Genomic DNA, 26,408 nt, shown 5'->3' with positions numbered 1-26,408 from the left:
GCTTTCTGTGCACTGTAAGGATGGGGTATCGTTTCAGTTGCACAAGAAAATTTCTGTTAAAACTCAAGTTAGGGTTAGGGTTGGGGAGACTGCGGATCCCAAGCGTGATCCTGGGCTTCGGTGCAGCCTAGCTTGGTGAAACAGACTGAGTGGGCCATCGGGATAGCTTGCCTACTTTCTTTTTGTACACCATTTGGACGGGGAAATGTTTCAGTTGCACAAGAAAATTAGGGCCAAGACTCTAGTTAGGGGTAAGGTTGGGGAGGCTAGGCTTCCCTGAAGGGAACCAGACCCTCTGTGAAGCCTAGCTTGGTGAAACAGACTTGAGTGGGCCACCAGGATGGCTTCCCTACTCCGTTTTATTACATCGTGTCCATGGGGGGATGTTTCCGTTGCAGAAGAACATTAGCATTAAGACCCAAAATAGGGTTAGGGTTATGGAGGCTGGGCTTCCCAGGCAGGAACTACGGCCTCGATGAAGCCGAGCCTGGTGAAACAGACTGAGTGGGCCATCAGGATTGCTTGCCTACTGACTTTTTGTACGCTGTATGGACGAGGGGATGTTTCAGTTGCACAGGAAAATTAGGATTAATACCCAAGGTATGGCTGGGTTGGGGAGACTGTGCTTCCCAGGCAGCAACCAGGGCCTCTGTGAAGGCTAGCTTGGTGGAACAGATTGAGTTGGCAATCGGGATGGCTTGCCTACTGACTTTTTCTAAACCGTATGGACGGGGGGATGTTTCACTTGCACAAGAAAATTAGGGTTAAGACTCAAGTTAGGGTTAGGGTTGGGGAGACTGGGCTTCCCAGGCGGGATCCTGGGCTTCGGTGTAGCCTAGCTTGGTGAAACAGACTGAGTGGGCCATCGGGATAGCTTTCCTACTCGCTTTCTGTGCACTGTAAGGACGGGGTATCGTTTCAGTTGCACAAGAAAATTTCTGTTAAAACTCAAGTTAGGGTTAGGGTTGGGGAGACTGCGGATCCCAAGCGTGATCCTGGGCTTCGGTGCAGCCTAGCTTGGTGAAACAGACTGAGTGGGCAATCGGGATGGCTTGCCTACTGACTTTTTCTAAACCGTATGGACGGGGGGATGTTTCACTTGCACAAGAAAATTAGGGTTAAGACTCAAGTTAGGGTTAGGGTTGGGGAGACTGGGCTTCCCAGGCGGGATCCTGGGCTTCGGTGTAGCCTAGCTTGGTGAAACAGACTGAGTGGGCCATCGGGATAGCTTTCCTACTGGCTTTCTGTGCACTGTAAGGACGGGGTATCGTTTCAGTTGCACAAGAAAATTTGTGTAAAAACTCAAGTTAGGGTTAGGGTTGGGGAGACTGCGGATCCCAAGCGTAATCCTGGGCTTCGGTGCAGCCCAGCTCGGTGAAACAGACTGAGTGGGCCATTGGGATAGCTTGCCTACTGTCTTTTTGTACACCGTTTGGACGGGGGAATGTTTCAGTTGCACAAGAAAATTAAGGCCAGGACTCTAGTTAGGGTTAAGGTTGGGGAGGGTAGGCTTCCCTGAAGGGAACCAGACCCTCTGTGAAGCCTAGCTTGGTGAAACAGACTTTAGTGGGCCACCAGGATGGCTTCCCTACTCCGTTTTACTACATTGTGTCCATGGGGTGATGTTTCCGTTGCAGAAGTACATTAGCATTAAGACCCAAATTAGGGTTAGGGTTATGGAGGCTGGGCTTCCCAGGCAGGAACTACGGCCTCGATGAAGCCGAGCCTGGTGAAACAGACTGAGTGGGCCATCAGGATTGCTTGCCTACTGTCTTTTTGTATGCTGTATGGTCGAGGGGATGTTTCAGTTGCACAGGAAAATTAGGATTAATACCCAAGGTATGGCTGGGTTGGGGAGACTGTGCTTCCCAGGCAGCAACCAGGGCCTCTGTGAAGGCTAGCTTGGTGGAACAGATTGAGTTGGCAATCGGGATGGCTTGCCTACTGACTTTTTCTAAACCGTATGGACGGGGGGATGTTTCACTTGCACAAGAAAATTAGGGTTAAGAATACCCAAGTTAGGGATGGGTTGGGGAGACTGTGGTTCCCAGGCAGCAACCAGGGCCTCTGTGAATGCGAGCTTGGTGGACCAGATTGAGTTGGCAATCGGGATGGCTTGCCTACTGACTTTTTCTAAACCGTATGGACGGGGGGATGTTTCACTTGCACAAGAAAATTAGGGTTAAGACTCAAGTTAGGGTTAGGGTTGGGGAGACTGGGCTTCCCAGGCGGGATCCTGGGCTTCGGTGTAGCCTAGCTTGGTGAAACAGACTGAGTGGGCCATCGGGATAGCTTTCCTACTGGCTTTCTGTGCACTGTAAGGACAGGGTATCGTTTCAGTTGCACAAGAAAATTTGTGTAAAGACTCAAGTTAGGGTTAGGGTTGGGGAGACTGCGGATCCCAAGCGTGATCCTGGGCTTCGGTGCAGCCTAGCTTGGTGAAACAGACTGAGTGGGCCATCGGGATAGCTTGCCTACTTTCTTTTTGTACACCATTTGGACGGGGAAATGTTTCAGTTGCACAAGAAAATTAGGGCCAAGACTCTAGTTAGGGGTAAGGTTGGGGAGGCTAGGCTTCCCTGAAGGGAACCAGACCCTCTGTGAAGCCTAGCTTGGTGAAACAGACTTGAGTGGGCCACCAGGATGGCTTCCCTACTCCGTTTTATTACATCGTGTCCATGGGGGGATGTTTCCGTTGCAGAAGAACATTAGCATTAAGACCCAAAATAGGGTTAGGGTTATGGAGGCTGGGCTTCCCAGGCAGGAACTACGGCCTCGATGAAGCCGAGCCTGGTGAAACAGACTGAGTGGGCCATCAGGATTGCTTGCCTACTGACTTTTTGTACGCTGTATGGACGAGGGGATGTTTCAGTTGCACAGGAAAATTAGGATTAATACCCAAGGTATGGCTGGGTTGGGGAGACTGTGCTTCCCAGGCAGCAACCAGGGCCTCTGTGAAGGCTAGCTTGGTGGAACAGATTGAGTTGGCAATCGGGATGGCTTGCCTACTGACTTTTTCTAAACCGTATGGACGGGGGGATGTTTCACTTGCACAAGAAAATTAGGGTTAAGACTCAAGTTAGGGTTAGGGTTGGGGAGACTGGGCTTCCCAGGCGGGATCCTGGGCTTCGGTGTAGCCTAGCTTGGTGAAACAGACTGAGTGGGCCATCGGGATAGCTTTCCTACTCGCTTTCTGTGCACTGTAAGGACGGGGTATCGTTTCAGTTGCACAAGAAAATTTCTGTTAAAACTCAAGTTAGGGTTAGGGTTGGGGAGACTGCGGATCCCAAGCGTGATCCTGGGCTTCGGTGCAGCCTAGCTTGGTGAAACAGACTGAGTGGGCAATCGGGATGGCTTGCCTACTGACTTTTTCTAAACCGTATGGACGGGGGGATGTTTCACTTGCACAAGAAAATTAGGGTTAAGACTCAAGTTAGGGTTAGGGTTGGGGAGACTGGACTTCCCAGGCGGGATCCTGGGCTTCGGTGTAGCCTAGCTTGGTGAAACAGACTGAGTGGGCCATCGGGATAGCTTTCCTACTGGCTTTCTGTGCACTGTAAGGACGGGGTATCGTTTCAGTTGCACAAGAAAATTTGTGTAAAAACTCAAGTTAGGGTTAGGGTTGGGGAGACTGCGGATCCCAAGCGTAATCCTGGGCTTCGGTGCAGCCCAGCTCGGTGAAACAGACTGAGTGGGCCATTGGGATAGCTTGCCTACTGTCTTTTTGTACACCGTTTGGACGGGGGAATGTTTCAGTTGCACAAGAAAATTAAGGCCAGGACTCTAGTTAGGGTTAAGGTTGGGGAGGGTAGGCTTCCCTGAAGGGAACCAGACCCTCTGTGAAGCCTAGCTTGGTGAAACAGACTTTAGTGGGCCACCAGGATGGCTTCCCTACTCCGTTTTACTACATTGTGTCCATGGGGTGATGTTTCCGTTGCAGAAGTACATTAGCATTAAGACCCAAATTAGGGTTAGGGTTATGGAGGCTGGGCTTCCCAGGCAGGAACTACGGCCTCGATGAAGCCGAGCCTGGTGAAACAGACTGAGTGGGCCATCAGGATTGCTTGCCTACTGTCTTTTTGTATGCTGTATGGTCGAGGGGATGTTTCAGTTGCACAGGAAAATTAGGATTAATACCCAAGGTATGGCTGGGTTGGGGAGACTGTGCTTCCCAGGCAGCAACCAGGGCCTCTGTGAAGGCTAGCTTGGTGGAACAGATTGAGTTGGCAATCGGGATGGCTTGCCTACTGACTTTTTCTAAACCGTATGGACGGGGGGATGTTTCACTTGCACAAGAAAATTAGGGTTAAGAATACCCAAGTTAGGGATGGGTTGGGGAGACTGTGGTTCCCAGGCAGCAACCAGGGCCTCTGTGAATGCGAGCTTGGTGGACCAGATTGAGTTGGCAATCGGGATGGCTTGCCTACTGACTTTTTCTAAACCGTATGGACGGGGGGATGTTTCACTTGCACAAGAAAATTAGGGTTAAGACTCAAGTTAGGGTTAGGGTTGGGGAGACTGGGCTTCCCAGGCGGGATCCTGGGCTTCGGTGTAGCCTAGCTTGGTGAAACAGACTGAGTGGGCCATCGGGATAGCTTTCCTACTGGCTTTCTGTGCACTGTAAGGACAGGGTATCGTTTCAGTTGCACAAGAAAATTTGTGTAAAGACTCAAGTTAGGGTTAGGGTTGGGGAGACTGCGGATCCCAAGCGTAATCCTGGGCTTCGGTGCAGCCCAGCTTGGTGAAACAGACTGAGTGGGCCATCGGGATAGCTTGCCTACTTTCTTTTTGTACACCGTTTGGACGGGGAAATGTTTCAGTTGCACAAGAAAATTAGGGCCAAGACTCTAGTTAGGGGTAAGGTTGGGGAGGCTAGGCTTCCTGGAGGGAACCAGACCCTCTGTGAAGCCTAGCTTGGTGAAACAGACTTGAGTGGGCCACCAGGATGGCTTCCCTACTCCGTTTTAGTACATCGTGTCCATGGGGGGATGTTTCCGTTGCAGAAGAACATTAGCATTAAGACCCAAATTAGGGTTAGGGTTATGGAGGCTGGGCTTCCCAGGCAGGAACTACGGCCTCGATGAATCCGAGCCTGGTGAAACAGACTGAGTGGGCCATCAGGATTGCTTGCCTACTGTCTTTTTGTACGCTGTATGGACGAGGGGATGTTTCAGTTGCACAGGAAAATTAGGATTAATACCCAAGGTATGGCTGGGTTGGGGAGACTGTGCTTCCCAGGCAGCAACCAGGGCCTCTGTGAATGCGAGCTTGGTGGAACAGATTGAGTTGGCAATCGGGATGGCTTGCCTACTGACTTTTTCTAAACCGTATGGACGGGGGGATGTTTCACTTGCACAAGAAAATTAGGGTTAAGACTCAAGTTAGGGTTAGGGTTGGGGAGACTGGGCTTCCCAGGTGGGATCCTGGGCTTCGGTGTAGCCTAGCTTGGTGAAACAGACTGAGTGGGCCATCGGGATAGCTTTCCTACTGGCTTTCTGTGCACTGTAAGGATGGGGTATCGTTTCAGTTGCACAAGAAAATTTCTGTTAAAACTCAAGTTAGGGTTAGGGTTGGGGAGACTGCGGATCCCAAGCGTGATCCTGGGCTTCGGTGCAGCCTAGCTTGGTGAAACAGACTGAGTGGGCCATCGGGATAGCTTGCCTACTTTCTTTTTGTACACCATTTGGACGGGGAAATGTTTCAGTTGCACAAGAAAATTAGGGCCAAGACTCTAGTTAGGGGTAAGGTTGGGGAGGCTAGGCTTCCCTGAAGGGAACCAGACCCTCTGTGAAGCCTAGCTTGGTGAAACAGACTTGAGTGGGCCACCAGGATGGCTTCCCTACTCCGTTTCAGTACATCGTGTCCATGGGGGGATGTTTCCGTTGCAGAAGAACATTAGCATTAAGACCCAAATTAGGGTTAGGGTTATGGAGGCTGGGCTTCCCAGGCAGGAACTACGGCCTCGATGAATCCGAGCCTGGTGAAACAGACTGAGTGGGCCATCAGGATTGCTTGCCTACTGACTTTTTGTACGCTGTATGGACGAGGGGATGTTTCAGTTGCACAGGAAAATTAGGATTAATACCCAAGGTATGGCTGGGTTGGGGAGACTGTGCTTCCCAGGCAGCAACCAGGGCCTCTGTGAAGGCTAGCTTGGTGGAACAGATTGAGTTGGCAATCGGGATGGCTTGCCTACTGACTTTTTCTAAACCGTATGGACGGGGGGATGTTTCACTTGCACAAGAAAATTAGGGTTAAGACTCAAGTTAGGGTTAGGGTTGGGGAGACTGGGCTTCCCAGGCGGGATCCTGGGCTTCGGTGTAGCCTAGCTTGGTGAAACAGACTGAGTGGGCCATCGGGATAGCTTTCCTACTGGCTTTCTGTGCACTGTAAGGATGGGGTATCGTTTCAGTTGCACAAGAAAATTTCTGTTAAAACTCAAGTTAGGGTTAGGGTTGGGGAGACTGCGGATCCCAAGCGTGATCCTGGGCTTCGGTGCAGCCTAGCTTGGTGAAACAGACTGAGTGGGCCATCGGGATAGCTTGCCTACTTTCTTTTTGTACACCATTTGGACGGGGAAATGTTTCAGTTGCACAAGAAAATTAGGGCCAAGACTCTAGTTAGGGGTAAGGTTGGGGAGGCTAGGCTTCCCTGAAGGGAACCAGACCCTCTGTGAAGCCTAGCTTGGTGAAACAGACTTGAGGGGGCCACCAGGATGGCTTCCCTACTGCGTTTTAGTACATCGTGTCCATGGGGGGATGTTTCCGTTGCAGAAGAACATTAGCATTAAGACCCAAATTAGGGTTAGGGTTATGGAGGCTGGGCTTCCCAGGCAGGAACTACGGCCTCGATGAAGCCGAGCCTGGTGAAACAGACTGAGTGGGCCATCAGGATTGCTTGCCTACTGTCTTTTTGTATGCTGTATGGTCGAGGGGATGTTTCAGTTGCACAGGAAAATTAGGATTAATACCCAAGGTATGGCTGGGTTGGGGAGACTGTGCTTCCCAGGCAGCAACCAGGGCCTCTGTGAAGGCTAGCTTGGTGGAACAGATTGAGTTGGCAATCGGGATGGCTTGCCTACTGACTTTTTCTAAACCGTATGGACGGGGGGATGTTTCACTTGCACAAGAAAATTAGGGTTAAGAATACCCAAGTTAGGGCTGGGTTGGGGAGACTGTGGTTCCCAGGCAGCAACCAGGGCCTCTGTGAAAGCTAGCTTGGTGGACCAGATTGAGTTGGCAATCGGGATGGCTTGCCTACTGACTTTTTCTAAACCGTATGGACGGGGGGATGTTTCACTTGCACAAGAAAATTAGGGTTAAGACTCAAGTTAGGGTTAGGGTTGGGGAGACTGGGCTTCCCAGCCGGGATCCTGGGATTCGGTGTAGCCTAGCTTGGTGAAACAGACTGAGTGGGCCATCGGGATAGCTTTCCTACTGGCTTTCTGTGCACTGTAAGGACGGGGTATCGTTTCAGTTGCACAAGAAAATTTCTATTAAAACTCAAGTTAGGGTTAGGGTTGGGGAGACTGCGGATCCCAAGCGTGATCCTGGGCTTCGGTGCAGCCTAGCTTGGTGAAACAGACTGAGTGGGCCATCGGGATAGCTTGCCTACTTTCTTTTTGTACACCATTTGGACGGGGAAATGTTTCAGTTGCACAAGAAAATTAGGGCCAAGACTCTAGTTAGGGGTAAGGTTGGGGAGGCTAGGCTTCCTGGAGGGAACCAGACCCTCTGTGAAGCCTAGCTTGGTGAAACAGACTTGAGTGGGCCACCAGGATGGCTTCCCTACTCCGTTTTACTACATCGTGTCCATGGGGGGATGTTTCCGTTGCAGAAGAACATTAGCATTAAGACCCAAATTAGGGTTAGGGTTATGGAGGCTGGGCTTCCCAGGCAGGAACTACGGCATCGATGAATCCGAGCCTGGTGAAACAGACTGAGTGGGCCATCAGGATTGCTTGCCTACTGACTTTTTGTACGCTGTATGGACGAGGGGATGTTTCAGTTGCACAGGAAAATTAGGATTAATACCCAAGGTATGGCTGGGTTGGGGAGACTGTGCTTCCCAGGCAGCAACCAGGGCCTCTGTGAAGGCTAGCTTGGTGGAACAGATTGAGTTGGCAATCGGGATGGCTTGCCTACTGACTTTTTCTAAACCGTATGGACGGGGGGATGTTTCACTTGCACAAGAAAATTAGGGTTAAGACTCAAGTTAGGGTTAGGGTTGGGGAGACTGGGCTTCCCAGGCGGGATCCTGGGCTTCGGTGTAGCCTAGCTTGGTGAAACAGACTGAGTGGGCCATCGGGATAGCTTTCCTACTGGCTTTCTGTGCACTGTAAGGACGGGGTATCGTTTCAGTTGCACAAGAAAATTTGTGTAAAAACTCAAGTTAGGGTTAGGGTTGGGGAGACTGCGGATCCCAAGCGTAATCCTGGGCTTCGGTGCAGCCCAGCTTGGTGAAACAGACTGAGTGGGCCATCGGGATAGCTTGCCTACTTTCTTTTTGTACACCGTTTGGACGGGGAAATGTTTCAGTTGCACAAGAAAATTAGGGCCAAGACTCTAGTTAGGGGTAAGGTTGGGGAGGCTAGGCTTCCTGGAGGGAACCAGACCCTCTGTGAAGCCTAGCTTGGTGAAACAGACTTGAGTGGGCCACCAGGATGGCTTCCCTACTCCGTTTTTTGTACATCGTGTCCATGGGGGGATGTTTCCGTTGCAGAAGAACATTAGCATTAAGACCCAAATTAGGGTTAGGGTTATGGAGGCTGGGCTTCCCAGGCAGGAACTACGGCCTCGATGAATCCGAGCCTGGTGAAACAGACTGAGTGGGCCATCAGGATTGCTTGCCTACTGTCTTTTTGTACGCTGTATGGACGAGGGGATGTTTCAGTTGCACAGGAAAATTAGGATTAATACCCAAGGTATGGCTGGGTTGGGGAGACTGTGCTTCCCAGGCAGCAACCAGGGCCTCTGTGAAGGCTAGCTTGGTGGAACAGATTGAGTTGGCAATCGGGATGGCTTGCCTACTGACTTTTTCTAAACCGTATGGACGGGGGGATGTTTCACTTGCACAAGAAAATTAGGGTTAAGACTCAAGTTAGGGTTAGGGTTGGGGAGACTGGGCTTCCCAGGCGGGATCCTGGGCTTCGGTGTAGCCTAGCTTGGTGAAACAGACTGAGTGGGCCATCGGGATAGCTTTCCTACTGGCTTTCTGTGCACTGTAAGGACGGGGTATCGTTTCAGTTGCACAAGAAAATTTCTATTAAAACTCAAGTTAGGGTTAGGGTTGGGGAGACTGCGGATCCCAAGCGTGATCCTGGGCTTCGGTGCAGCCTAGCTTGGTGAAACAGACTGAGTGGGCCATCGGGATAGCTTGCCTACTTTCTTTTTGTACACCATTTGGACGGGGAAATGTTTCAGTTGCACAAGAAAATTAGGGCCAAGACTCTAGTTAGGGGTAAGGTTGGGGAGGCTAGGCTTCCTGGAGGGAACCAGACCCTCTGTGAAGCCTAGCTTGGTGAAACAGACTTGAGTGGGCCACCAGGATGGCTTCCCTACTCCGTTTTACTACATCGTGTCCATGGGGGGATGTTTCCGTTGCAGAAGAACATTAGCATTAAGACCCAAATTAGGGTTAGGGTTATGGAGGCTGGGCTTCCCAGGCAGGAACTACGACCTCGATGAATCCGAGCCTGGTGAAACAGACTGAGTGGGCCATCAGGATTGCTTGCCTACTGACTTTTTGTACGCTGTATGGACGAGGGGATGTTTCAGTTGCACAGGAAAATTAGGATTAATACCCAAGGTATGGCTGGGTTGGGGAGACTGTGCTTCCCAGGCAGCAACCAGGGCCTCTGTGAAGGCTAGCTTGGTGGAACAGATTGAGTTGGCAATCGGGATGGCTTGCCTACTGACTTTTTCTAAACCGTATGGACGGGGGGATGTTTCACTTGCACAAGAAAATTAGGGTTAAGACTCAAGTTAGGGTTAGGGTTGGGGAGACTGGGCTTCCCAGGCGGGATCCTGGGCTTCGGTGTAGCCTAGCTTGGTGAAACAGACTGAGTGGGCCATCGGGATAGCTTTCCTACTGGCTTTCTGTGCACTGTAAGGACAGGGTATCGTTTCAGTTGCACAAGAAAATTTGTGTAAAAACTCAAGTTAGGGTTAGGGTTGGGGAGACTGCGGATCCCAAGCGTAATCCTGGGCTTCGGTGCAGCCCAGCTTGGTGAAACAGACTGAGTGGGCCATCGGGATAGCTTGCCTACTTTCTTTTTGTACACCGTTTGGACGGGGAAATGTTTCAGTTGCACAAGAAAATTAGGGCCAAGACTCTAGTTAGGGGTAAGGTTGGGGAGGCTAGGCTTCCTGGAGGGAACCAGACCCTCTGTGAAGCCTAGCTTGGTGAAACAGACTTGAGTGGGCCACCAGGATGGCTTCCCTACTCCGTTTTTTGTACATCGTGTCCATGGGGGGATGTTTCCGTTGCAGAAGAACATTAGCATTAAGACCCAAATTAGGGTTAGGGTTATGGAGGCTGGGCTTCCCAGGCAGGAACTACGGCCTCGATGAATCCGAGCCTGGTGAAACAGACTGAGTGGGCCATCAGGATTGCTTGCCTACTGTCTTTTTGTACGCTGTATGGACGAGGGGATGTTTCAGTTGCACAGGAAAATTAGGATTAATACCCAAGGTATGGCTGGGTTGGGGAGACTGTGCTTCCCAGGCAGCAACCAGGGCCTCTGTGAAGGCTAGCTTGGTGGAACAGATTGAGTTGGCAATCGGGATGGCTTGCCTACTGACTTTTTCTAAACCGTATGGACGGGGGGATGTTTCACTTGCACAAGAAAATTAGGGTTAAGACTCAAGTTAGGGTTAGGGTTGGGGAGACTGGGCTTCCCAGGCGGGATCCTGGGCTTCGGTGTAGCCTAGCTTGGTGAAACAGACTGAGTGGGCCATCGGGATAGCTTTCCTACTGGCTTTCTGTGCACTGTAAGGATGGGGTATCGTTTCAGTTGCACAAGAAAATTTCTGTTAAAACTCAAGTTAGGGTTAGGGTTGGGGAGACTGCGGATCCCAAGCGTGATCCTGGGCTTCGGTGCAGCCTAGCTTGGTGAAACAGACTGAGTGGGCCATCGGGATAGCTTGCCTACTTTCTTTTTGTACACCATTTGGACGGGGAAATGTTTCAGTTGCACAAGAAAATTAGGGCCAAGACTCTAGTTAGGGGTAAGGTTGGGGAGGCTAGGCTTCCCTGAAGGGAACCAGACCCTCTGTGAAGCCTAGCTTGGTGAAACAGACTTGAGTGGGCCACCAGGATGGCTTCCCTACTCCGTTTTAGTACATCGTGTCCATGGGGGGATGTTTCCGTTGCAGAAGAACATTAGCATTAAGACCCAAAATAGGGTTAGGGTTATGGAGGCTGGGCTTCCCAGGCAGGAACTATGGCCTCGATGAATCCGAGCCTGGTGAAACAGACTGAGTGGGCCATCAGGATTGCTTTCCTACTGACTTTTTGTACGCTGTATGGACGAGGGGATGTTTCAGTTGCACAGGAAAATTAGGATTAATACCCAAGGTATGGCTGGGTTGGGGAGACTGTGCTTCCCAGGCAGCAACCAGGGCCTCTGTGAAGGCTAGCTTGGTGGAACAGATTGAGTTGGCAATCGGGATGGCTTGCCTACTGACTTTTTCTAAACCGTATGGACGGGGGGATGTTTCACTTGCACAAGAAAATTAGGGTTAAGACTCAAGTTAGGGTTAGGGTTGGGGAGACTGGGCATCCCAGGCGGGATCCTGGGCTTCGGTGTAGCCTAGCTTGGTGAAACAGACTGAGTGGGCCATCGGGATAGCTTTCCTACTCGCTTTCTGTGCACTGTAAGGACGGGGTATCGTTTCAGTTGCACAAGAAAATTTCTGTTAAAACTCAAGTTAGGGTTAGGGTTGGGGAGACTGCGGATCCCAAGCGTGATCCTGGGCTTCGGTGCAGCCTAGCTTGGTGAAACAGACTGAGTGGGCAATCGGGATGGCTTGCCTACTGACTTTTTCTAAACCGTATGGACGGGGGGATGTTTCACTTGCACAAGAAAATTAGGGTTAAGACTCAAGTTAGGGTTAGGGTTGGGGAGACTGGGCTTCCCAGGCGGGATCCTGGGCTTCGGTGTAGCGTAGCTTGGTGAAACAGACTGAGTGGGCCATCGGGATAGCTTTCCTACTGGCTTTCTGTGCACTGTAAGGACGGGGTATCATTTCAGTTGCACAAGAAAATTTGTGTAAAAACTCAAGTTAGGGTTAGGGTTGGGGAGACTGCGGATCCCAAGCGTAATCCTGGGCTTCGGTGCAGCCCAGCTTGGTGAAACAGACTGAGTGGGCCATTGGGATAGCTTGCCTACTTTCTTTTTGTACACCGTTTGGACGGGGGAATGTTTCAGTTGCACAAGAAAATTAAGGCCAGGACTCTAGTTAGGGTTAAGGTTGGGGAGGCTAGGCTTCCCTGAAGGGAACCAGACCCTCTGTGAAGCCTAGCTTGGTGAAACAGACTTGAGTGGGCCACCAGGATGGCTTCCCTACTCCGTTTTACTACATTGTGTCCATGGGGTGATGTTTCCGTTGCAGAAGTACATTAGCATTAAGACCCAAATTAGGGTTAGGGTTATGGAGGCTGGGCTTCCCAGGCAGGAACTACGGCCTCGATGAAGCCGAGCCTGGTGAAACAGACTGAGTGGGCCATCAGGATTGCTTGCCTACTGTCTTTTTGTATGCTGTATGGTCGAGGGGATGTTTCAGTTGCACAGGAAAATTAGGATTAATACCCAAGGTATGGCTGGGTTGGGGAGACTGTGCTTCCCAGGCAGCAACCAGGGCCTCTGTGAAGGCTAGCTTGGTGGAACAGATTGAGTTGGCAATCGGGATGGCTTGCCTACTGACTTTTTCTAAACCGTATGGACGGGGGGATGTTTCACTTGCACAAGAAAATTAGGGTTAAGAATACCCAAGTTAGGGCTGGGTTGGGGAGACTGTGGTTCCCAGGCAGCAACCAGGGCCTCTGTGAATGCGAGCTTGGTGGAACAGATTGAGTTGGCAATCGGGATGGCTTGCCTACTGACTTTTTCTAAACCGTATGGACGGGGGGATGTTTCACTTGCACAAGAAAATTAGGGTTAAGACTCAAGTTAGGGTTAGGGTTGGGGAGACTGGGCTTCCCAGGCGGGATCCTGGGCTTCGGTGTAGCCTAGCTTGGTGAAACAGACTGAGTGGGCCATCGGGATAGCTTTCCTACTGGCTTTCTGTGCACTGTAAGGACAGGGTATCGTTTCAGTTGCACAAGAAAATTTGTGTAAAAACTCAAGTTAGGGTTAGGGTTGGGGAGACTGCGGATCCCAAGCGTGATCCTGGGCTTCGGTGCAGCCTAGCTTGGTGAAAAAGACTGAGTGGGCCATCGGGATAGCTTGCCTACTTTTTTTTGTACACCGTTTGGACGGGGGAATGTTTCATTTGCACAAGAAAATTAGTGCCAAGACTCTAGTTACGGTTAAGGTTGGGGAGGCTAGGCTTCCTGGAGGGAACCAGACCCTCTGTGAAGCCTAGCTTGGTGAAACAGACTTGAGTGGGCCACCAGGATGGCTTCCCTACTCCGTTTTAGTACATCGTGTCCATGGGGGGATGTTTCCGTTGCAGAAGAACATTAGCATTAAGACCCAAATTAGGGTTAGGGTTATGGAGGCTGGGCTTCCCAGGCAGGAACTACGGCCTCGATGAAGCCGAGCCTGGTGAAACAGACTGAGTGGGCCATCAGGATTGCTTGCCTACTGTCTTTTTGTACGCTGTATGGACGAGGGGATGTTTCAGTTGCACAGGAAAATTAGGATTAATACCCAAGGTATGGCTGGGTTGGGGAGACTGTGCTTCCCAGGCAGCAACCAGGGCCTCTGTGAAGGCTAGCTTGGTGGAACAGATTGAGTTGGCAATCGGGATGGCTTGCCTACTGACTTTTTCTAAACCGTATGGACGGGGGGATGTTTCACTTGCACAAGAAAATTAGGGTTAAGACTCAAGTTAGGGTTAGGGTTGGGGAGACTGGGCTTCCCAGGCGGGATCCTGGGCTTCGGTGTAGCCTAGCTTGGTGAAACAGACTGAGTGGGCCATCGGGATAGCTTTCCTACTGGCTTTCTGTGCACTGTAAGGACAGGGTATCGTTTCAGTTGCACAAGAAAATTTGTGTAAAGACTCAAGTTAGGGTTAGGGTTGGGGAGACTGCGGATCCCAAGCGTAATCCTGGGCTTCGGTGCAGCCCAGCTTGGTGAAACAGACTGAGTGGGCCATCGGGATAGCTTGCCTACTTTCTTTTTGTACACCGTTTGGACGGGGAAATGTTTCAGTTGCACAAGAAAATTAGGGCCAAGACTCTAGTTAGGGGTAAGGTTGGGGAGGCTAGGCTTCCTGGAGGGAACCAGACCCTCTGTGAAGCCTAGCTTGGTGAAACAGACTTGAGTGGGCCACCAGGATGGCTTCCCTACTCCGTTTTAGTACATCGTGTCCATGGGGGGATGTTTCCGTTGCAGAAGAACATTAGCATTAAGACCCAAATTAGGGTTAGGGTTATGGAGGCTGGGCTTCCCAGGCAGGAACTACGGCCTCGATGAATCCGAGCCTGGTGAAACAGACTGAGTGGGCCATCAGGATTGCTTGCCTACTGTCTTTTTGTACGCTGTATGGACGAGGGGATGTTTCAGTTGCACAGGAAAATTAGGATTAATACCCAAGGTATGGCTGGGTTGGGGAGACTGTGCTTCCCAGGCAGCAACCAGGGCCTCTGTGAATGCGAGCTTGGTGGAACAGATTGAGTTGGCAATCGGGATGGCTTGCCTACTGACTTTTTCTAAACCGTATGGACGGGGGGATGTTTCACTTGCACAAGAAAATTAGGGTTAAGACTCAAGTTAGGGTTAGGGTTGGGGAGACTGGGCTTCCCAGGCGGGATCCTGGGCTTCGGTGTAGCCTAGCTTGGTGAAACAGACTGAGTGGGCCATCGGGATAGCTTTCCTACTGGCTTTCTGTGCACTGTAAGGATGGGGTATCGTTTCAGTTGCACAAGAAAATTTCTGTTAAAACTCAAGTTAGGGTTAGGGTTGGGGAGACTGCGGATCCCAAGCGTGATCCTGGGCTTCGGTGCAGCCCAGCTTGGTGAAACAGACTGAGTGGGCCATCGGGATAGCTTGCCTACTTTCTTTTTGTACACCATTTGGACGGGGAAATGTTTCAGTTGCACAAGAAAATTAGGGCCAAGACTCTAGTTAGGGGTAAGGTTGGGGAGGCTAGGCTTCCCTGAAGGGAACCAGACCCTCTGTGAAGCCTAGCTTGGTGAAACAGACTTGAGTGGGCCACCAGGATGGCTTCCCTACTCCGTTTCAGTAAATCGTGTCCATGGGGGGATGTTTCCGTTGCAGAAGAACATTAGCATTAAGACCCAAATTAGGGTTAGGGTTATGGAGGCTGGGCTTCCCAGGCAGGAACTACGGCCTCGATGAAGCCGAGCCTGGTGAAACAGACTGAGTGGGCCATCAGGATTGCTTGCCTACTGACTTTTTGTACGCTGTATGGACGAGGGGATGTTTCAGTTGCACAGGAAAATTAGGATTAATACCCAAGGTATGGCTGGGTTGGGGAGACTGTGCTTCCCAGGCAGCAACCAGGGCCTCTGTGAAGGCTAGCTTGGTGGAACAGATTGAGTTGGCAATCGGGATGGCTTGCCTACTGACTTTTTCTAAACCGTATGGACGGGGGGATGTTTCACTTGCACAAGAAAATTAGGGTTAAGACTCAAGTTAGGGTTAGGGTTGGGGAGACTGGGCTTCCCAGGCGGGATCCTGGGCTTCGGTGTAGCCTAGCTTGGTGAAACAGACTGAGTGGGCCATCGGGATAGCTTTCCTACTGGCTTTCTGTGCACTGTAAGGATGGGGTATCGTTTCAGTTGCACAAGAAAATTTCTGTTAAAACTCAAGTTAGGGTTAGGGTTGGGGAGACTGCGGATCCCAAGCGTGATCCTGGGCTTCGGTGCAGCCTAGCTTGGTGAAACAGACTGAGTGGGCCATCGGGATAGCTTGCCTACTTTCTTTTTGTACACCATTTGGACGGGGAAATGTTTCAGTTGCACAAGAAAATTAGGGCCAAGACTCTAGTTAGGGGTAAGGTTGGGGAGGCTAGGCTTCCCTGAAGGGAACCAGACCCTCTGTGAAGCCTAGCTTGGTGAAACAGACTTGAGTGGGCCACCAGGATGGCTTCCCTACTGCGTTTTAGTACATTGTGTCCATGGGGGGATGTTTCCGTTGCAGAAGAACATTAGCATTAAGACCCAAATTAGGGTTAGGGTTATGGAGGCTGGGCTTCCCAGGCAGGAACTACGGCCTCGATGAAGCCGAGCCTGGTGAAACAGACTGAGTGGGCCATCAGGATTGCTTGCCTACTGTCTTTTTGTATGCTGTATGGTCGAGGGGATGTTTCAGTTGCACAGGAAAATTAGGATTAATACCCAAGGTATGGCTGGGTTGGGGAGACTGTGCTTCCCAGGCAGCAACCAGGGCCGCTGTGAAGGCTAGCTTGGTGGAACAGATTGAGTTGGCAATCGGGATGGCTTGCCTACTGACTTTTTCTAAACCGTATGGACGGGGGGATGTTTCACTTGCACAAGAAAATTAGGGTTAAGACTCAAGTTAGGGTTAGGGTTGGGGAGACTGGGCTTCCCAGGCGGGATCCTGGGCTTCGGTGTAGCCTAGCTTGGTGAAACAGACTGAGTGGGCCATCGGGATAGCTTTCCTACTGGCTTTCTGTGCACTGTAAGGATGGGGTATCGTTTCAGTTGCACAAGAAAATTTCTGTTAAAACTCAAGTTAGGGTTAGGGTTGGGGAGACTGCGGATCCCAAGCGTGATCCTGGGCTTCGGTGCAGCCTAGCTTGGTGAAACAGACTGAGTGGGCCATCGGGATAGCTTGCCTACTTTCTTTTTGTACACCATTTGGACGGGGAAATGTTTCAGTTGCACAAGAAAATTAGGGCCAAGACTCTAGTTAGGGGTAAGGTTGGGGAGGCTAGGCTTCCCTGAAGGGAACCAGACCCTCTGTGAAGCCTAGCTTGGTGAAACAGACTTGAGTGGGCCACCAGGATGGCTTCCCTACTGCGTTTTAGTACATCGTGTCCATGGGGGGATGTTTCCGTTGCAGAAGAACATTAGCATTAAGACCCAAATTAGGGTTAGGGTTATGGAGGCTGGGCTTCCCAGGCAGGAACTACGGCCTCGATGAAGCCGAGCCTGGTGAAACAGACTGAGTGGGCCATCAGGATTGCTTGCCTACTGTCTTTTTGTATGCTGTATGGTCGAGGGGATGTTTCAGTTGCACAGGAAAATTAGGATTAATACCCAAGGTATGGCTGGGTTGGGGAGACTGTGCTTCCCAGGCAGCAACCAGGGCCGCTGTGAAGGCTAGCTTGGTGGAACAGATTGAGTTGGCAATCGGGATGGCTTGCCTACTGACTTTTTCTAAACCGTATGGACGGGGGGATGTTTCACTTGCACAAGAAAATTAGGGTTAAGAATACCCAAGTTAGGGCTGGGTTGGGGAGACTGTGGTTCCCAGGCAGCAACCAGGGCCTCTGTGAAAGCTAGCTTGGTGGACCAGATTGAGTTGGCAATCGGGATGGCTTGCCTACTGACTTTTTCTAAACCGTATGGACGGGGGGATGTTTCACTTGCACAAGAAAATTAGGGTTAAGACTCAAGTTAGGGTTAGGGTTGGGGAGACTGGGCTTCCCAGCCGGGATCCTGGGCTTCGGTGTAGCCTAGCTTGGTGAAACAGACTGAGTGGGCCATCGGGATAGCTTTCCTACTGGCTTTCTGTGCACTGTAAGGACGGGGTATCGTTTCAGTTGCACAAGAAAATTTCTATTAAAACTCAAGTTAGGGTTAGGGTTGGGGAGACTGCGGATCCCAAGCGTGATCCTGGGCTTCGGTGCAGCCTAGCTTGGTGAAACAGACTGAGTGGGCCATCGGGATAGCTTGCCTACTTTCTTTTTGTACACCATTTGGACGGGGAAATGTTTCAGTTGCACAAGAAAATTAGGGCCAAGACTCTAGTTAGGGGTAAGGTTGGGGAGGCTAGGCTTCCTGGAGGGAACCAGACCCTCTGTGAAGCCTAGCTTGGTGAAACAGACTTGAGTGGGCCACCAGGATGGCTTCCCTACTCCGTTTTACTACATCGTGTCCATGGGGGGATGTTTCCGTTGCAGAAGAACATTAGCATTAAGACCCAAATTAGGGTTAGGGTTATGGAGGCTGGGCTTCCCAGGCAGGAACTACGGCCTCGATGAATCCGAGCCTGGTGAAACAGACTGAGTGGGCCATCAGGATTGCTTGCCTACTGACTTTTTGTACGCTGTATGGACGAGGGGATGTTTCAGTTGCACAGGAAAATTAGGATTAATACCCAAGGTATGGCTGGGTTGGGGAGACTGTGCTTCCCAGGCAGCAACCAGGGCCTCTGTGAAGGCTAGCTTGGTGGAACAGATTGAGTTGGCAATCGGGATGGCTTGCCTACTGACTTTTTCTAAACCGTATGGACGGGGGGATGTTTCACTTGCACAAGAAAATTAGGGTTAAGACTCAAGTTAGGGTTAGGGTTGGGGAGACTGGGCTTCCCAGGCGGGATCCTGGGCTTCGGTGTAGCCTAGCTTGGTGAAACAGACTGAGCGGGCCATCGGGATAGCTTTCCTACTGGCTTTCTGTGCACTGTAAGGACGGGGTATCGTTTCAGTTGCACAAGAAAATTTCTGTTAAAACTCAAGTTAGGGTTAGGGTTGGGGAGACTGCGGATCCCAAGCGTGATCCTGGGCTTCGGTGCAGCCTAGCTTGGTGAAACAGACTGAGTGGGCCATCGGGATAGCTTTCCTACTGGCTTTCTGTGCACTGTAAGGATGGGGTATCGTTTCAGTTGCACAAGAAAATTTCTGTTAAAACTCAAGTTAGGGTTAGGGTTGGGGAGACTGCGGATCCCAAGCGTGATCCTGGGCTTCGGTGCAGCCTAGCTTGGTGAAACAGACTGAGTGGGCCATCGGGATGGCTTGCCTACTGACTTTTTCTAAACCGTATGGACGGGGGGATGTTTCACTTGCACAAGAAAATTAGGGTTAAGAATACCCAAGTTAGGGCTGGGTTGGGGAGACTGTGGTTCCCAGGCAGCAACCAGGGCCTCTGTGAATGCGAGCTTGGTGGAACAGATTGAGTTGGCAATCGGGATGGCTTGCCTACTGACTTTTTCTAAACCGTATGGACGGGGGGATGTTTCACTTGCACAAGAAAATTAGGGTTAAGACTCAAGTTAGGGTTAGGGTTGGGGAGACTGGGCTTCCCAGGCGGGATCCTGGGCTTCGGTGTAGCCTAGCTTGGTGAAACAGACTGAGTGGGCCATCGGGATAGCTTTCCTACTGGCTTTCTGTGCACTGTAAGGACAGGGTATCGTTTCAGTTGCACAAGAAAATTTGTGTAAAAACTCAAGTTAGGGTTAGGGTTGGGGAGACTGCGGATCCCAAGCGTGATCCTGGGCTTCGGTGCAGCCCAGCTTGGTGAAAAAGACTGAGTGGGCCATCGGGATAGCTTGCCTACTTTCTTTTTGTACACCGTTTGGACGGGGGAATGTTTCAGTTGCACAAGAAAATTAGGGCCAGGACTCTAGTTAGGGTTAAGGTTGGGGAGGCTAGGCTTCCCTGAAGGGAACCAGACCCTCTGTGAAGCCTAGCTTGGTGAAACAGACTTGAGTGGGCCACCAGGATGGCTTCCCTACTCCGTTTTACTACATCGTGTCCATGGGGGGATGTTTCCGTTGCAGAAGTACATTAGCATTAAGACCCAAAATAGGGTTAGGGTTATGGAGGCTGGGCTTCCCAGGCAGGAACTACGGCCTCGATGAAGCCGAGCCTGGTGAAACAGACTGAGTGGGCCATCAGGATTGCTTGCCTACTGTCTTTTTGTATGCTGTATGGTCGAGGGGATGTTTCAGTTGCACAGGAAAATTAGGATTAATACCCAAGGTATGGCTGGGTTGGGGAGACTGTGCTTCCCAGGCAGCAACCAGGGCCTCTGTGAAGGCTAGCTTGGTGGAACAGATTGAGTTGGCAATTGGGATGGCTTGCCTACTGACTTTTTCTAAACCGTATGGACGGGGGGATGTTTCACTTGCACAAGAAAATTAGGGTTAAGAATACCCAAGTTAGGGCTGGGTTGGGGAGACTGTGGATCCCAGGCAGCAACCAGGGCCTCTGTGAATGCGAGCTTGGTGGAACAGATTGAGTTGGCAATCGGGATGGCTTGCCTACTGACTTTTTCTAAACCGTATGGACGGGGGGATGTTTCACTTGCACAAGAAAATTAGGGTTAAGACTCAAGTTAGGGTTAGGGTTGGGGAGACTGGGCTTCCCAGGCGGGATCCTGGGCTTCGGTGTAGCCTAGCTTGGTGAAACAGACTGAGTGGGCCATCGGGATAGCTTTCCTACTGGCTTTCTGTGCACTGTAAGGACAGGGTATCGTTTCAGTTGCACAAGAAAATTTGTGTAAAAACTCAAGTTAGGGTTAGGGTTGGGGAGACTGCGGATCCCAAGCGTAATCCTGGGCTTCGGTGCAGCCCAGCTTGGTGAAACAGACTGAGTGGGCCATCGGGAGAGCTTGCCTACTTTCTTTTTGTACACCGTTTGGACGGGGGAATGTTTCAGTTGCACAAGAAAATTAGGGCCAAGACTCTAGTTAGGGGTAAGGTTGGGGAGGCTAGGCTTCCCTGGAGGGAACCAGACCCTCTGTGAAGCCTAGCTTGGTGAAAAAGACTTGAGTGGGCCACCAGGATGGCTTCCCTACTCCGTTTTACTACATTGTGTCCATGGGGGGATGTTTCCGTTGCAGAAGTACATTAGCACTAAGACCCAAATTAGGGTTAGGGTTATGGAGGCTGGGCTTCCCAGGCAGGAACTACGGCCTCGATGAAGCCGAGCCTGGTGAAACAGACTGAGTGGGCCATCAGGATTGCTTGCCTACTGTCTTTTTGTATGCTGTATGGTCGAGGGGATGTTTCAGTTGCACAGGAAAATTAGGATTAATACCCAAGGTATGGCTGGGTTGGGGAGACTGTGCTTCCCAGGCAGCAACCAGGGCCTCTGTGAAGGCTAGCTTGGTGGAACAGATTGAGTTGGCAATCGGGATGGCTTGCCTACTGACTTTTTCTAAACCGTATGGACGGGGGGATGTTTCACTTGCACAAGAAAATTAGGGTTAAGACTCAAGTTAGGGTTAGGGTTGGGGAGACTGGGCTTCCCAGGCGGGATCCTGGGCTTCGGTGTAGCCTAGCTTGGTGAAACAGACTGAGTGGGCCATCGGGATAGCTTTCCTACTGGCTTTCTGTGCACTGTTTGGACGGGGTATCGTTTCAGTTGCACAAGAAAATTTCTGTTAAAACTCAAGTTAGGGTTAGGGTTGGGGAGACTGCGGATCCCAAGCGTAATCCTGGGCTTCGGTGCAGCCCAGCTTGGTGAAACAGACTGAGTGGGCCATCGGGATAGGTTGCCTACTTTCTTTTTGTACACCATTTGGACGGGGGAATGTTTCAGTTGCACAAGAAAATTAGGGCCAGGACTCTAGTTAGGGTTAAGGTTGGGGAGGCTAGGCTTCCCTGAAGGGAACCAGACCCTCTGTGAAGCCTAGCTTGGTGAAACAGACTTGAGTGGGCCACCAGGATGGCTACCCTACTCCGTTTTACTACATTGTGTCCATGGGGGGATGTTTCCGTTGCAGAAGTACATTAGCATTAAGACCCAAAATAGGGTTAGGGTTATGGAGGCTGGGCTTCCCAGGCAGGAACTACGGCCTCGATGAAGCCGAGCCTGGTGAAACAGACTGAGTGGGCCATCAGGATTGCTTGCCTACTGTCTTTTTGTATGCTGTATGGTCGAGGGGATGTTTCAGTTGCACAGGAAAATTAGGATTAATACCCAAGGTATGGCTGGGTTGGGGAGACTGTGCTTCCCAGGCAGCAACCAGGGCCTCTGTGAAGGCTAGCTTGGTGGAACAGATTGAGTTGGCAATCGGGATGGCTTGCCTACTGACTTTTTCTAAACCGTATGGACGGGGGGATGTTTCACTTGCACAAGAAAATTAGGGTTAAGAATACCCAAGTTAGGGCTGGGTTGGGGAGACTGTGGTTCCCAGGCAGCAACCAGGGCCTCTGTGAATGCGAGCTTGGTGGACCAGATTGAGTTGGCAATCGGGATGGCTTGCCTACTGACTTTTTCTAAACCGTATGGACGGGGGGATGTTTCACTTGCACAAGAAAATTAGGGTTAAGACTCAAGTTAGGGTTAGGGTTGGGGAGACTGGGCTTCCCAGGCGGGATCCTGGGCTTCGGTGTAGCCTAGCTTGGTGAAACAGACTGAGTGGGCCATCGGGATAGCTTTCCTACTGGCTTTCTGTGCACTGTAAGGACGGGGTATCGTTTCAGTTGCACAAGAAAATTTCTGTAAAAACTCAAGTTAGGGTTAGGGTTGGGGAGACTGCGGATCCCAAGCGTGATCCTGGGCTTCGGTGCAGCCTAGCTTGGTGAAACAGACTGAGTGGGCCATCGGGATAGCTTGCCTACTTTCTTTTTGTACACCATTTGGACGGGGAAATGTTTCAGTTGCACAAGAAAATTTGGGCCAAGACTCTAGTTAGGGGTAAGGTTGGGGAGGCTAGGCTTCCTGGAGGGAACCAGACCCTCTGTGAAGCCTAGCTTGGTGAAACAGACTTGAGTGGGCCACCAGGATGGCTTCCCTACTCCGTTTTAGTACATCGTGTCCATGGGGGGATGTTTCCGTTGCAGAAGAACATTAGCATTAAGACCCAAATTAGGGTTAGGGTTATGGAGGCTGGGCTTCCCAGGCAGGAACTACGGCCTCGATGAATCCGAGCCTGGTGAAACAGACTGAGTGGGCCATCAGGATTGCTTGCCTACTGTCTTTTTGTATGCTGTATGGTCGAGGGGATGTTTCAGTTGCACAGGAAAATTAGGGTTAAGAATACCCAAGGTATGGCTGGGTTGTGGATTTCGTGCTTCCCAGGCAGGAACCAGGGCCTCTGTGAAGGCTAGCTTGGTGGAACAGATTTAGTTGGCAATCGGGATGGCTTGCCTACTGACTTTTTCTAAACCGTATGGACGGGGGGATGTTTCACTTGCACAAGAAAATTAGGGTTAAGACTCAAGTTAGGGTTAGGGTTGGGGAGACTGGGCTTCCCAGGCAGGATCCTGGGCTTCGGTGTAGCCTAGCTTGGTGAAACAGACTGAGTGGGCCATCGGGATAGCTTTCCTACTGGCTTTCTGTGCACTGTAAGGACCGGGTATCGTTTCAGTTGCACAAGAAAATTTCTGTTAAAACTCAAGTTAGGGTTAGGGTTGGGGAGACTGCGGATCCCAAGCGTAATCCTGGGCTTCGGTGCAGCCCAGCTTGGTGAAACAGACTGAGTGGGCCATCGGGATAGCTTGCCTACTTTCTTTTTGTACACCATTTGGACGGGGGAATGTTTCAGTTGCACAAGAAAATTAGGGCCAGGACTCTAGTTAGGGTTAAGGTTGGGGAGGCTAGGCTTCCCTGAAGGGAACCAGACCCTCTGTGAAGCCTAGCTTGGTGAAACAGACTTGAGTGGGCCACCAGGATGGCTTCCCTACTCCGTTTTACTACATTGTGTCCATGGGGGGATGTTTCCGTTGCAGAAGTACATTAGCATTAAGACCCAAAATAGGGTTAGGGTTATGGAGGCTGGGCTTCCCAGGCAGGAACTACGGCCTCGATGAAGCCGAGCCTGGTGAAACAGACTGAGTGGGCCATCAGGATTGCTTGCCTACTGACTTTTTCTAAACTGTATGGACGGGGGGATGTTTCACTTGCACAAGAAAATTAGGGTTAAGACTCAAGTTAGGGTTAGGGTTGGGGAGACTGGGCTTCCCAGGCGGGATCCTGGGCTTCGGTGTAGCATAGCTTGGTGAAACAGACTGAGTGGGCCATCGGGATAGCTTTCCTACTGGCTTTCTGTGCACTGTAAGGACGGGGTATCGTTTCAGTTGCACAAGAAAATTTCTGTTAAAACTCAAGTTAGGGTTAGGGTTGGGGAGACTGCGGATCCCAAGCGTAATCCTGGGCTTCGGTGCAGCCCAGCTTGGTGAAACAGACTGAGTGGGCCATTGGGATAGCTTGCCTACTTTCTTTTTGTACACCATTTGGACGGGGGAATGTTTCAGTTGCACAAGAAAATTAGGGCCAGGACTCTAGTTAGGGTTAAGGTTGGGGAGGCTAGGCTTCCCTGAAGGGAACCAGACCCTCTGTGAAGCCTAGTTTGGTGAAACAGACTTGAGTGGGCCACCAGGATGGCTTCCCTACTCCGTTTTACTACATTGTGTCCATGGGGGGATGTTTCCGTTGCAGAAGTACATTAGCATTAAGACCCAAAATAGGGTTAGGGTTATGGAGGCTGGGCTTCCCAGGCAGGAACTACGGCCTCGATGAAGCCGAGCCTGGTGAAACAGACTGAGTGGGCCATCAGGATTGCTTGCCTACTGACTTTTTCTAAACCGTATGGACGGGGGGATGTTTCACTTGCACAAGAAAATTAGGGTTAAGACTCAAGTTAGGGTTAGGGTTGGGGAGACTGCGGATCCCAAGCGTAATCCTGGGCTTCGGTGCAGCCCAGCTTGGTGAAACAGACTGAGTGGGCCATCGGGATAGCTTGCCTACTTTCTTTTTGTACACCGTTTGGACGGGGGAATGTTTCAGTTGCACAAGAAAATTAGGGCCAGGACTCTAGTTTGGGTTAAGGTTGGGGAGGCTAGGCTTCCCTGAAGGGAACCAGACCCTCTGTGAAGCCTAGCTTGGTGAAACAGACTTGAGTGGGCCACCAGGATGGCTTCCCTACTCCGTTTTACTACATCGTGTCCATGGGGGGATGTTTCCGTTGCAGAAGTACATTAGCATTAAGACCCAAAATAGGGTTAGGGTTATGGAGGCTGGGCTTCCCAGGCAGGAACTACGGCCTCGATGAAGCCGAGCCTGGTGAAACAGACTGAGTGGGCCATCAGGATTGCTTGCCTACTGTCTTTTTGTATCCTGTATGGTCGAGGGGATGTTTCAGTTGCTCAGGAAAATTAGGATTAATACCCAAGGTATGGCTGGGTTGGGGAGACTGTGCTTCCCAGGCAGCAACCAGGGCCTCTGTGAAGGCTAGCTTGGTGGAACAGATTGAGTTGGCAATCGGGATGGCTTGCCTACTGACTTTTTCTAAACCGTATGGACGGGGGGATGTTTCACTTGCACAAGAAAATTAGGGTTAAGACTCAAGTTAGGGTTAGGGTTGGGGAGACTGGGCTTCCCAGGCGGGATCCTGGGCTTCGGTGTAGCCTAGCTTGGTGAAACAGACTGAGTGGGCCATCGGGATAGCTTTCCTACTGGCTTTCTGTGCACTGTAAGGATGGGGTATCGTTTCAGTTGCACAAGAAAATTTCTGTTAAAACTCAAGTTAGGGTTAGGGTTGGGGAGACTGCGGATCCCAAGCGTGATCCTGGGCTTCGGTGCAGCCTAGCTTGGTGAAACAGACTGAGTGGGCCATCGGGATAGCTTGCCTACTTTCTTTTTGTACACCATTTGGACGGGGAAATGTTTCAGTTGCACAAGAAAATTAGGGCCAAGACTCTAGTTAGGGGTAAGGTTGGGGAGGCTAGGCTTCCCTGAAGGGAACCAGACCCTCTGTGAAGCCTAGCTTGGTGAAACAGACTTGAGTGGGCCACCAGGATGGCTTCCCTACTCCGTTTTAGTACATCGTGTCCATGGGGGGATGTTTCCGTTGCAGAAGAACATTAGCATTAAGACCCAAATTAGGGTTAGGGTTATGGAGGCTGGGCTTCCCAGGCAGGAACTACGGCCTCGATGAATCCGAGCCTGGTGAAACAGACTGAGTGGGCCATCAGGATTGCTTGCCTACTGACTTTTTGTACGCTGTATGGACTTGGGGATGTTTCAGTTGCACAGGAAAATTAGGATTAATACCCAAGGTATGGCTGGGTTGGGGAGACTGTGCTTCCCAGGCAGCAACCAGGGCCTCTGTGAAGGCTAGCTTGGTGGAACAGATTGTGTTGGCAATCGGGATGGCTTGCCTACTGACTTTTTCTAAACCGTATGGACGGGGGGATGTTTCACTTGCACAAGAAAATTAGGGTTAAGACTCAAGTTAGGGTTAGGGTTGGGGAGACTGGGCTTCCCAGGCGGGATCCTGGGCTTCGGTGTAGCCTAGCTTGGTGAAACAGACTGAGTGGGCCATCGGGATAGCTTTCCTACTGGCTTTCTGTGCACTGTAAGGAC

Source organism: Heloderma suspectum, chromosome 10 (assembly GCF_057233095.1).
Source record: "Heloderma suspectum isolate Gila_16-S chromosome 10, 16-S_ref, whole genome shotgun sequence".
In the NCBI taxonomy this organism is placed as follows: Eukaryota; Metazoa; Chordata; class Lepidosauria; order Squamata; family Helodermatidae; genus Heloderma; species Heloderma suspectum.
Note: the sequence above shows the minus strand (reverse complement) of the source record.